Source organism: Protobothrops mucrosquamatus, unplaced genomic scaffold (assembly GCF_001527695.2).
Source record: "Protobothrops mucrosquamatus isolate PMUCROS unplaced genomic scaffold, P.Mucros_1.0 scaffold69, whole genome shotgun sequence".
Taxonomy (NCBI): Eukaryota; Metazoa; Chordata; class Lepidosauria; order Squamata; family Viperidae; genus Protobothrops; species Protobothrops mucrosquamatus.
Genome location: NW_015386447.1, coordinates 854034 through 866476, shown reverse-complemented (window position 1 = coordinate 866476; position 12443 = coordinate 854034). Strand labels below are relative to the sequence as shown.

The window sequence follows — 12443 nt, the reverse complement described above, 5'->3', positions numbered from 1 at the left end:
GCTCGGGCAGGGTCGCCTAGGAAACGGGCCAGGGGCGCGCCGACCGAGCCTCCCTATGGCCGCGGTTGTGAGCCAGGCAGGGGCAGAGAGCTGCGAGTGCGAGCGCGCCCCCCCAGATGTTGCGCCCGGTGCGGCCGGCCCGGAAAAAGGTGCCGGAACGCGGTTCCGCCGCGTTCCGGCTGAAAAAAAGCCCTGAGCATACAACATGCTAACAATACTCAGTAGACTAATAGGCCTGTAGTTACATGGATCGTTTTTACTGCTTGGCAACTGGATCATATTTATGATGGTTGCTGTGTCCTGGGATCATGTCACCTTTTGCAGCTCTTTGAGATTTACTTAACAACTGCAGTGATTTACTTAACAACTGTGGCAAGAAAGGAAATAAAATGGGCCAAAACTCACTTAACAACTGTCTCACTTAGAAACAAATTTTGGACTGAATTGTGGTCATAAGTCAAGGACTACCTGCATATGTTCACCAGCCTGTTTTCATGGGTAAAAGTGGCAACAGAAAGTATTAAAAAAAAACCTGCAACAGCACTTCAACATCACAAACAAAAAGGGAAATGGGGGTACTTTTCCATTCTTGTTTCCATTCTATTTTTTTTTTGTAAGTAATATGCGGTATATGTTAGATTCCAATATAAACTCTAATACCCAAATTTGAGCTGTAGAATTATTCTTCCATTAATAGTATTTTAGAAATGGCTTTGAAATGAGATTTCCTATTTTTGACTTTCGCAGCCTAACAGCCTATCATTTTACTCCACTCACATTCAGGAATGACTTACAGACTGGGAGAAGAGATTATTTAAATCTAGCAGTCCACCCTTTTCCAAGAGTAATCATATGAGGGTTTGTTCGTCCTAAAACTGAAGCTCATGACAAACTATAGTTAGTATTGCTGGGGAGCTTAGTGCTTCTCCCTTTAATCCGTATTAAAAAAAATAGGGGGAAAAAGTGTTTTAAGACCTCCTGCCAAAGCTCAGGAATTAACAAACGTAAGGAACTTGATGTCTCTCTTGGAATTCAAGGATAGTTCTGTGCTGCCTTGCATGTAATTACAGTTTAACTGTAACGTTTGATTTTTAAATCAGTGAGACCAAGTCTCTAGATATCAAAATGAGTTTATTGGGAAAGCTTTATGTAGTCAAAAATAAGGTAACAAGCACAAACAGAATTCAAATTAAAATTGAATTTTAATGGGTCTATAGCATGGGTCCAGGATATTTGCAGAACCGTCTTTCCTCAATGGGATTGGCTCACCCCACTGTGCTGGCAGAAGGGACCCACTGTGGATCCCATCAGCCAAGGAATTTTAGCTGGTGAGATCCAGAAGAGCCTTTGGAATATTTTGCTGCAGGAGGTAAGATCCCCCCCCTTTTTTTTTTAGCTTTCAGGAAAAACCTTAAAACTTGCTTATGCCAGCTGGCATGGAGTTCTGAAGGAAAAGCTGTTGGGCTGGAAGTGGTTGGTGCATTAAGACAGAAAACACACCCACTTGTCCTACCCCATGGTTTTTTAGTCAGTTTTAATTTTTTTGTAATTTTATATTTATTGGATATTTGTATATTTTATCATGCTGTAAGTCACTCAGTCACTTAGAACCATGAAATGAGTGGCAAATAAATTTAATAATAAATTAATGTTATTTAATATTAATATATTAACTAGATCTACAGAATCTTAAGACTTCAAGACAGTTTTAGAGTTCATTGCAGAAAGAAGGCTGGAGATAACTCATATGGAACAGCTTATCCATTCAGATTTTCAGCATGGCATCAACTTACTAGATGACTTAGTGGCTTGCCAACAATTGGGGCAGCCCCTGCCCTTCCTCCTGAAGTTTAACAGACCTCTACTCTCCTGGTCCTTGCAAAGCACTGAAGACCTAACTTTTCCCACAACTGCTGGGATAAGATGAGGCAACTGCATTATCAGAAGCTTGACCTGGCACCAGGTTTTTCTTTAATGTGTTAGGTTATCATTTTAATATGGTTTTTGTGTTTTAATTTTAAATTGAAAGCTGCTAAAGTTTGTTATAAGATGGGCAGTTATATAAATGTTTCAAATAAATAGTTTTTCAGCCAGGAGCTGAATGGGAGAAGTACAGCCATATTAGTACTATGAGACCATAGGATGTCAACACTCTAGGTGGGCTATAGTAGCTATAATCTTTCCTGTTGTACCATGTCCAGAAGATAGTGCTGCAAGATTGTTTGGCATCTCAGTTCTTGTCTTCTAATGTCCCACAGAATTCCATCTTGTTCATCACTCACTGTTGCTGCTGATGCATGGTGATGATGCGGGATATTACCATTTAGGATAAAATTGGGAGTTCTGACCCTTCCCCCCTTTTTTGTGTGTGCATTAAAGAGGGATTTAAAGTACAATAAATTAAGTCTGTAGGAAGCTTAATTTTTTTTAGTGTGAAAGCATGCTACTCAATGCAAGTGACATGATGGGTGGGGAGAGTTCTCTTGGCTGCAGAAAAGGAACCTGAAGAGGGGAATGACTTTTAATGTGGCTACAGACCAAATAAATGATTCAATATAGAAAAATACAGATGCCTCTCAATATAGTCATAGCATCTTCACCTAGTAAGATCAAGGGAAGATAGCCAATTCTACCTATAACAGTATGTTACAGTATTTGAGAGAAGATGGAAATCAGGTGGAGGACTCAGAAAAAAATCCTAGCAATGGAGGCAACCTATCAACCACAGTCAGAACTGGGAAATTAACTAAAAATGTAGTAGGCACTATCCTTTCCTAGATATACAATCGACCCCTTATATGTGCTCAATAAACAAATGATTTGAGTCACTCAGTGCAAATCAACTTTTAATTCAACGTTATTAAGAATGCTAATGGCCCATCTGCCGCCTTTTTTTCTTGTGAATTCTTCTTTGTGGGCAACCCCGCTGGCTTTAGTTGCCCTGTCGAAATGCGCATAACCAAGAAAGGAGCAGCAACCTCAGTGGCTCGCTGAGCAAAGCGATGCATCTCGCCCGGTTACACTTTCTGCACTAGTAGCAGGTAAAGAGACGGCTCGTTCCTACGACCGTTACGCATCTCGCGCGTCTTACGTGGGATCTTTCTTGCCCCCCTGCAGCAGATTAGCCGTACAAACGCTCCGCTCCAGATCGCATCAGAAACATAACTCTACGGCCCGATTCTGTCCCTAGACTGACTTACTTACTTACGTATAGGAGGACCGGAAGCTGCGCCAAATGGCTGGCTCAACGGCGCCTGCGCGCTGTAGCTTTTCTCACCCGGCTTCGCCTTGCGTAGAGGGAGAGGCGCCTGTGCGCGCCTTGGGCCCAAGAAGGATTTTGGTACCGTGTAGGCCGGCTCTTTAGCCGGCCGCAGCAGCAGGTACTGGGGCTGGTGGTAGGTCAGCTATGTGTGCCTGATTCGAGGGGCCGGCCTCGCCTAAGAGAGTGCGGCCGTTGGGCTGCCTTTCGCTCAGGGCTGTGAGCAGGCCAGAGAGGAGGCAAAAGGAGGGCTGGGAGGGTGCGCGGCCTTTTGATTGGGGGCGCCCGCAGGCTGAACCTGGCGTCCCCAAGGGGGAGCGGACAGGAGAGGGCGAGGCCCCTCGAGAGCTTGGCAGGGCTGCTGCTTCTTACTCGCGGGGCGTTGAGGGTGGTGACTTGCGGCGCTAGAAGGTAGGGGTTACTCGGAAGGCATGAAGTAGCTGGATACGGCCTCTTTTCGGCTGCCAGTGGCCTTCCAGGATTTAAAACAAAAGTTCGTCTTGACATTTCCTACCTGGGATAGTTTGGCACCTGTGGAAGACTTGGGTACCCTTTTCCCATTATATGAAGCCTTTTTTAATACTGTACAGAATTTTCACACCAGTCTTATTTCCAGTGGGGGAAAAACACAATCCCTGTAAATTGCCCCTCCCCCTCCTTGTACATACAGTCTTGCCCAAATATTTAAGAATGTACAGATCTTTATTTTTCTGTTAGCTGTTATCGTTAGACCCATAGTATAGTTGTTCCAGATGAGACAATTAACCAAAATGTTTTTCTGGGAGATAACAGTATTGTAAGTAGTAAATCCTGTTGACTTGCACACAACTTAAGGGATTTCTAAGATACATTCTTGTGAGGTTCAGGGGTCAGTCTCTGAAATTCCATATCCTCCTTTGACATCGGTCTTTCTTTCTGATACCTAGTTTTCTTCTTTCTAGATGCTGATTTTGGATTCTTCCAGAGTCAGAACTGTATGATCACTTAGCCAATCAATTAAAAAGAATTGATGTCCTGAATAGAGAAATGTTAGATATGAAGAGGTGTATTGATATTAAAGATGGATTAAAATCATTATAGAATAGTGTTTTGTCCAGTTGCGTCCATTCTGTTACAAAGTGAATTTCACTTCCATGAAAGATCAAATATGTGGTTTAGGCATTTTCCAATTCAAAGGAGGACAGTTAAATCACTATGAGAATGATTGATATAGTTTGATCCCTATACTAAACCTGTACTGTTGAAATTCAAGTGAAATTCAAGATACTTGTATTTACAAAATTCTAAACAGTTTACATCCAAACTACAAGAGGTATGTCTCTTTTGGTACTCTCTGAGCTTCTTATCCTGACAGATCAGAAATCCTCTGTTCTTTGGTATTGCTTCATTTAAGGAATGTTTTCCCCAAGAGGATCACTTATAATCTTTGTTGTGGTACCTTGGTACCATACATTTTTCCAGTCATTCTAACAACTTTTAGCACTTCTAGAATGTTTTATTGCTTCATTTTAAAAGTATAGAATGGGGAATCAATTTATTTTAAAACATGGATTTTAAAATTATGTTAAATTGTGATATGTTTATATGTGTAAGCTGACACTTACATATACCTAGCATACATTGATTGTATCTTTGTACCTGCTTATCTTTCTCTGGCCACATGTCCCTGCATGTTCCTCAGTAACCAAATGTGGCCCTTGAGCCAGACAAGATTGCAGATCCAAATAAAGTTGGAACCACTGATAATTTACTGTGCTTGCTTATATTAAGTGTATGAGAACAACTTTGACCCAGTTAGTAGATAAAAAAACGTAAAGATAACTTATTTATTACATGCATGCTACAATACTTCAAGCTCAGAGAAATATGGAATATTTTATTTTGAAGCTATGATTCTTACATTTTCTTTAATAATAATGATGATGATAATAGCATATACTGATCTCTGACCTTACATGCAACATAGATATGTCTATAAAATGCTACTTGGGGCTAAGGAATAGATAAAATATAGAATATCTTATCCAAAGTATTCCCTAGGAATGGAAAAGATAAGAAGCTACTTGATGTTCATGTTCCTACAGTAAATGCAGTAATCAGTTATGTAGTTCTGAAAAATATTTCAAATGTTTATATTGGAATCAATTTCCATTTCAATATTGTACAAACATTATGTATATATAAAACTGAAATATTTGTCAGAATGCTTGTGCTATTTATTTTAGGAGCATTGCCAACAAGACATGAAGGAATTCTTCAGATTGCTGTTTTCAATTCATGCAATATGTTTTGGGTTTAACTAGATGTTTTATTCCATCTCTCTAGCTGTAACGTTTTCTTTTTATATATCAATCTTCCTAATTCCACAATGAAATCTATTGTAATTGACTAAATAGATGTGATCTTAATTAAGGACTTTTTCTGCATGTAGGTACCATATTTTTATTTTCCCTCAATTGACATGGTTTATGTTTCTGGAATGGTAGCTCGGGAGATGTTGTTTCTGTTTTCTTTACTGTTCTTGGTCATTCTATTAAGTACTTTGATTCTGAAATGGTAGCCTCTATGTCTCCCCCCTCCACTGGAATTACTCCAAAACACACTGCAGTTCTGTCCATGCTTATATAAGAGTATCTAAGTGGAACTTCCTAGTAAGTAAATTGCAAATGTTTTTTGGGATGCTTCTAAACTCTTTTTAGAAGATTTGTTAAATTTCTGAAGTTCTTAATTATCCATTTTGTCTTATGATATTACTATATAAGTATTCAAAATACCCTGTTCTGGTCGTGCAACTTTTGTCAGCTTGAGAATTGCTTCAGGCTTTATATCATAGGGTTGAACTCCATAAGTAGGCAGAATAAATCCGTTTTGGGGAGTTTGGAGTGAAATTGATGCCTTCAGCCCCAGCGACATCTCTCCTAATTGTACCTGTCTGAGGATTTATGGACAGCTCAATGAATGCTGCATAGGCTGAACATTATTGCTAATTTAATTAATATAGTTTATTTCAAAATAAAGATAATAGAATAGAAAACTTCATTTGTATTTATAGGACATTTCAAATAATGTTAACAGAGTTTGATTATAATTACCTTATTTGGCAATGCACTTCTGTAGTTAGAAGATTAATTCACATTGCTTCAGCTTATTCTGTGATTGACATATTTTGGACTATTTTCCACAATATTATTTATATGATTATTAATAGAAAGCCTGTGTGCCATAGTGATTTAGCATCGTAGAGAATTCAAGGGTACACTCTCATGGAAACTCACAGTTTCCTACAACCAAGATTACTTCATAGGAGGGCTGTTGTAAAGAGTAAAATAAGGAAAGATTCTCAAGCTAGCTCAGGCCCATGGAGAAAGGTAGGATACAAATTTAGTAAATAAGTAAATTATCTTGCTTATCAATGATGCATATGCATCCTTGGCTGTGTTTTATAAATTTGGAATTGCAGAGGGAAAGTAGTCAAAAGAATGAATACAATAATAGAAAGATAGCTATATACTAGGATTATTGAAAGGTGTGGTTTATCAATGTTGGAAATAGCTTTTTTGCATTTTTTTTCTCTTCTGGACAAAAGAATGAATAAGAATTTTCAAGCAAGTTGACACACTCTTTTGGAATTTTTCTGTTTCTAACACAATTTTCCAGGAGTTTTTTCCTTTAATTTGCAGTAATATATGTAACACATTTTTCTGTTAGTTTGTTATATGTGTTACTTTCCTGAATTGTTTTTTCTTATACTACATTGTTATAAATCTGAAAAGTTGTAAGAAATCTGTTAGGGTGAGTACTGTGTGTTACTATCTCTCCAGATTTAAGTTGATCCCAATTACCTTCTTTCTGTCTGCCTCATGTCTTATTGTTAGTTCCTCACAAAGGCTTATTGTCCATTTCCATTTTAGTGTCTGGATTTATATATGTCAGTAGTCTTTGATTTTGTTTACAGCAGTTTGATTACAGTATGTTTATTAAAATACAAAATGCCCCCAGAACTGACCATGCCCATTCCAGTAACATATTGTCATTATTCTCCACAGCACATGGAATTGTTCTCTTAAGAGACTGTGATCTATGCCACAAATAAACCCCACCTTGCTTTATTGAGTCAGTTTTGCCTTTAAGAGAAATTTGCAGACACACAAATACATTTTTTTTAACTTGGATAGGAGTCACCTCTCTCTATGGAAAAGCAATAAGTGGCAGAGGAATAATAAAAAGGGAGAACTGAAGCGCCTAATTAATGAATGTTTATGGAATTGGATGACAAGTCAGGCACGAAAATGCAGGTTTATGGAGGAGATTGGCAAATTTATAGATGAATTCAGAGGAAAGCTGGAATTTAATGCAACAATATTTAGGTTTTGGTAGCAGAGACTGGGTTCCTGATTGCACATTATAAGCTTGCAGAGGTGTTGGGAGTACATTGTTTAATATAATGCTAGAGGGAAAGGAGATAAATTTAGACTTTTCTATCAATCTGAATGAAAAAGAGAAAATATCAGATAGCAATAGCACTTATACCTATATACCACTTAATAGTGCTTTACAGCCCTCTCTAAGAAGTTTACAGAGTCAGCATATTTCCCCCAACTATCTGGATCAGGGGTCTTCAAACTTGGCCCTTTTATGACTCAGGAATTCTGGGAGTTGAAGTCCACAAGTCATAAAAGGGCCAAGTTTGAAGACCCCTGATCTGGATCATTTTACTGACCTTGCAAGGATGGAAGGCTGAGTCAACCTTGAGCCCGTGAGGATTGAACAGCTGGCAATCAGCAGAATTAGCCTGCAATACTGCATTCTAACCACTGCGCCATCATAGCTCTTGTGCTTTGTAATGAGAAATTAGTGGAAAACCAGTTCTTCAGACCATAGTATTAACAGAATAGTAAGAAATTTCAAAATCAAATCTGGGTCTGGAACAGCGGTTCTCAACCTATGGGTCGCGGCCCCATTTAGGGTTGATCAACCATTTCACGGGGGTCGCCAAGCAAGGCTGTCCGCCATTTTTTTCCCCTTTTCCGGCGGGTGCCTTACCTCCCTTGGGCTGGGCCAGCTGGTGGTCGGCCTGCTCCGTCTCTGCCGCTTGCCAGCTACGCCTCGGCCGGCACAGGGGGTGGAACCACGCATGTGCGGCCCTCCCGGGCAGGGAAAGTCCTCGACTTACGACCGGTTGGGTAGTCCTCGACTTATGACCGGTTTAGTCCTCGACTTATGACCGGTTTAGTCCTCGACTTACGACCGGTTGGGGGTCGCGGCATTAAAAAGGTTGAGAACCACTGGTCTAGAATCTTCTGGATGAAGATCTAGGCAAGCATCAGTTTTGCTAAAATATATTTGTTTACTGTTCTCTAATAATTCCCTTTTACTCCAGCAAATGTGATGTTGTGTTATGAAGCAACATTTCATAAATACTATTAAGCATATTCTCAAAATTAATTTCAATTTCTCTATTTGATAATAGGTTTACATCAGACTAATTTCTGGCCCAAATCATGTGTCTGTTAGATCCCACTCTAGAATCCTCCTTTCCCACTTCTGTTTATATGGCTTCCAGCCTAAGTAAAGCTGAGTGGAAGATTAATATAGCAGATTACTGATACTAACTACCCATTTTATTTCTGCTTTATTGACCAGAAGTGAAGTCATTCGAAAAGAACAGGACTTCAAAATATCCATTTATGGTGGATCATTTTTTCCTGTGTTCATATTTGGCATAGACAAATATTCCTAGTGCCATTTAGTCCCTATATTTAATCTTTCAATCCTCATCAATAATTGAGGAAGATAAGTCATATTTTTGTCTTCCATTAGAGAATTGAATGTGATAGCTCAGAAGCTGATTAAACATATATAGTAATATATTTAGTTGGATGTTGAATATGCTAATAAGGAGCTCCCCAGTATTTTAGAGTGGTTGAAAAAGTATATGGGATAAAAGTTGGGTTCACCTGTTGATCGTCCAGGTAGCTTACCTTGCCACGTTAATCTCAATGGGTATTAACTGCCATTGGAAATGGCTTGGTATAGCAAGCTATTTAATATTTGTAAAGGGGTACTTTCCAAAATTGTGTTGGTGTAAGGAAACTATATTCTGCCGAAGGCTGGTTACTTCAAAGGCTTTGCCATTTTTGCCTGCCTGTGTAATATTCATAGATAATTGTTTTACTGATGAAGGCAAGTAGCTGTTTATACTTCTATCTATAGAGATCAGATGAAGTCTTCAAAGCAACTGTTCAAATCCTTCCAGTGTTTACATTAGCTTATTGCTTAGGGGTCGTGGTAGTTTTGGTGCCAAAGACCATTTTGGAGCATACCCTTGAATACTTTGAAAATTTAAAAGCAGTATAAGTAGAAATGTAATGAGCTATATAGTTTATTTTTATTTCTTATTTTTCTGGCCTAAAAGTCTACAGTAGCTTTCAGAATAAAACACAGCAAAATAAATAAATTCAATTTGTAAATCAATTATAGCATACATTTTACAAGGTCAAGAAAATTAAAGATACATCTATATATGGGAAGGAAGCTTTTTGGATGTCTTTATTAATCAACTTTATTACATTTCAAAGAAGGGTAAAATACAAAATAACAAGAAAAAATGAAGGGTATCAAAAAGGAAAAGTTAAAAGTGGGATTTTTTTTAAAAAAAGGGTTGACTTCCAACTTTTTTCAGTATAGATTCAGTTATACTATAAGTTAAAACACAGACATAATATAAAAAAATACAGATTAAACAATAAAATAACCTCTTATAATAAAATAACCTCTTATATTTAAACTGAAAACAAACATAAAAGAATATATACTATACATATCTAATAATAAAAACAGATAATATTTTTATCAGAGCTAATAGTTGAATCCTAAAATCAAAACTTCATTTCTATCTTTCTCAAGCAAAAAGTCCAAAATTCTTCTCAGAGTGACAATTGTAATTTATTCTATCTCACTAGATCTTTGTTAATATTATTCCATACTTCATAATTATTCTGGAGGGGGAAATCAAACTAGAAGGGGAGAAGAGAAGAGCTACAAAAATGATGTTAGGGGACTGGAGGCTAAAGCATACGATGAGCAGTTGCAGAAATTGGGTATGTCTAGTCCAGTGGTTCTCAACCTGTGGGTCGGGACCCCATTTGGGGTCGATCGACCATTTCACGGGGGTCGCCAAGCAAGGCTGTCCGCCATTTTTTGTCCGCCATTTGTTTTCCCCTTTTCCGGCGAGTGCCTTACCTCTCTTGGGCTGGGCCAGCTGGTGGCGCAGGGGGCAGAACCACGCATGCGCGGCGCTCCCGGGCAGTGAAAGTCCTCGACTTATGACCAATTGGGTAGTCCTCGACTTACGACCGGTTTAGTCCTCGACTTATGACCGGTTTAGTCCTTGACTTACGACCAGTTGGGGTCGCGTCATTAAAAAGGTTGAGAACCACTGGTCTAGTCTAAGGAAGAGAAGAACTGAGGAACTGTCACAGAGAAGAAGGGGTGGACCTATTCACCAAAACAGCAGAGGGTAGGACAAGTAATGAGTGTAAGCTTCTTAAAGAGAGATCCAATCAAGAACTAAGGAGAAATTTCCTGACAATTAATTAACTCTTAATTAATCAATCATTGGAACAACTTGCCTCCTGGAGATGTAGGTGCTCCATTGCTGAAGGTTTTTGAGAATAAACTAGACAGTCACATGACCAGGATGGTGTAAGGACTCCTGCCTTGAGAAGAGGCTTGGATTAGAAGGTCCAAGGTCCCTTCCATCTCTATGATTCTGTGATTCAGAAACAACATACCAACATATAAATCATGTTAATTAGCATAATCCCTAACTACTTAATCTTCCTCTCAACTCTAAACCAATCTTTCTCATCAAAATCACTTAGTCTTGTATATTCATATTTTTAACCAAAATCTCGATCTTTTTGTTGACCTTAAAACCTGCCAGTCTATCAAAGTCCTTCAGCTTCTTCATTAAATGTTCTATACTATTCTGGGATTCTGGCCATATCAAAACCAAGTCATTGAGAAAAGGTCTCAATTTTTAAGGATCTTTATTTTCAAACTTCTTGTCTATATATAACATTTCCAGAACTAATATAAAATATAAAGGTGATAAGGGACATCTTTGTCATGTCTCTTTCTGCATCTCATATTTAGTTAAATCATTTTCCTTAAAAGAATTGCAAAGTTGTAGTGCCACAACCAAAAGGGCCTTGTTCCTGGAAATCAGTAATCAAATACAGACGTTTCTAATGATTGGCCAAAAGAATAGTGATTATAATATTGTGTAGGTTCACTTTGGCAAGAGTGGTTCTTAAGTTGAAGCCTCATTTTAATTGAGACTGGAAACATTTGTGTACTGCATTCCGACACTCTAACTTTTTTTTGTCCTTAGTGATCTAGATATGAAAAGCAATTTAAATAAAAGTTTTGCCTAATAAGAATCAAGCCTTTTTCCACCTTTTATTCTTTTTTTGAAGGGGGAAGATGATAGTGTTGCTAGAGAAATGGGCAGCATATAAATTAGAAAAAAATACAGCGTACAGATATATTACAAGAGTAGGGTTATATCATTAACTTACTACAATATTAAAATGGCTTATTGTGAAGTCATTTTTTTTGTTTCCCCACAGCAGGGTGGGGTGTTTTCCATTACAAAAAACATCTTGAAAAATAAAGGATTTTTAGAATTGCTGATATTGACAGCAGTTTTCTGTTTCCAGAAACAAAAGATGGAGTTCATGCTGTAACTTATCTATTTTGTGTCAAATACACACACACACACACATACATTTTATTGGTTTTAACGATAACAATCTCCAGTGCCTAGTGTACAGCATGTTGTCTTGGTTTATGTTTTAATAAAAGAAAAAAAAGAATCAATTAACAATCAGTAATGATTAAGTTTGATAATTCCATAATTAGTATATTAATTAATAATATATTTCTTTGATCTTCTCCCGTTTATATTCTCCTTCAACTTTAAACAAAATGTAATTCTTTATATTTTCATTATATAAATAGTTAAATATAAACACATTTTTTATATTTGTACAAATAATAATCTCTATGTATAGCATTTTTAGCTTATATATTTTTTTTTTTCCAAAAGATTTTTTATTGTTTTCAGCATAAAAAAAAGAACACATCACAAGTACATCACAATTGGAAACCCCCCCCACCC

The 12443-nt window shown here is 37.8% G+C and overlaps 1 protein-coding gene across 1 annotated transcript in view; it reads left to right on the top strand.

Moving 5' to 3' along the window:
• The first annotated feature begins 3300 nt into the window (after window positions 1-3300).
• The window catches only part of KPNA1 (karyopherin subunit alpha 1), a 53527-nt gene continuing 44384 nt past the window's right edge, over window positions 3301-12443 (top strand). Inside the window, exon 1 of the mRNA XM_015812129.1 lies at window positions 3301-3380. The gene's annotated coding sequence lies outside the window, so the exon portion shown is untranslated. The remainder of the gene's footprint in view (window positions 3381-12443) is intronic.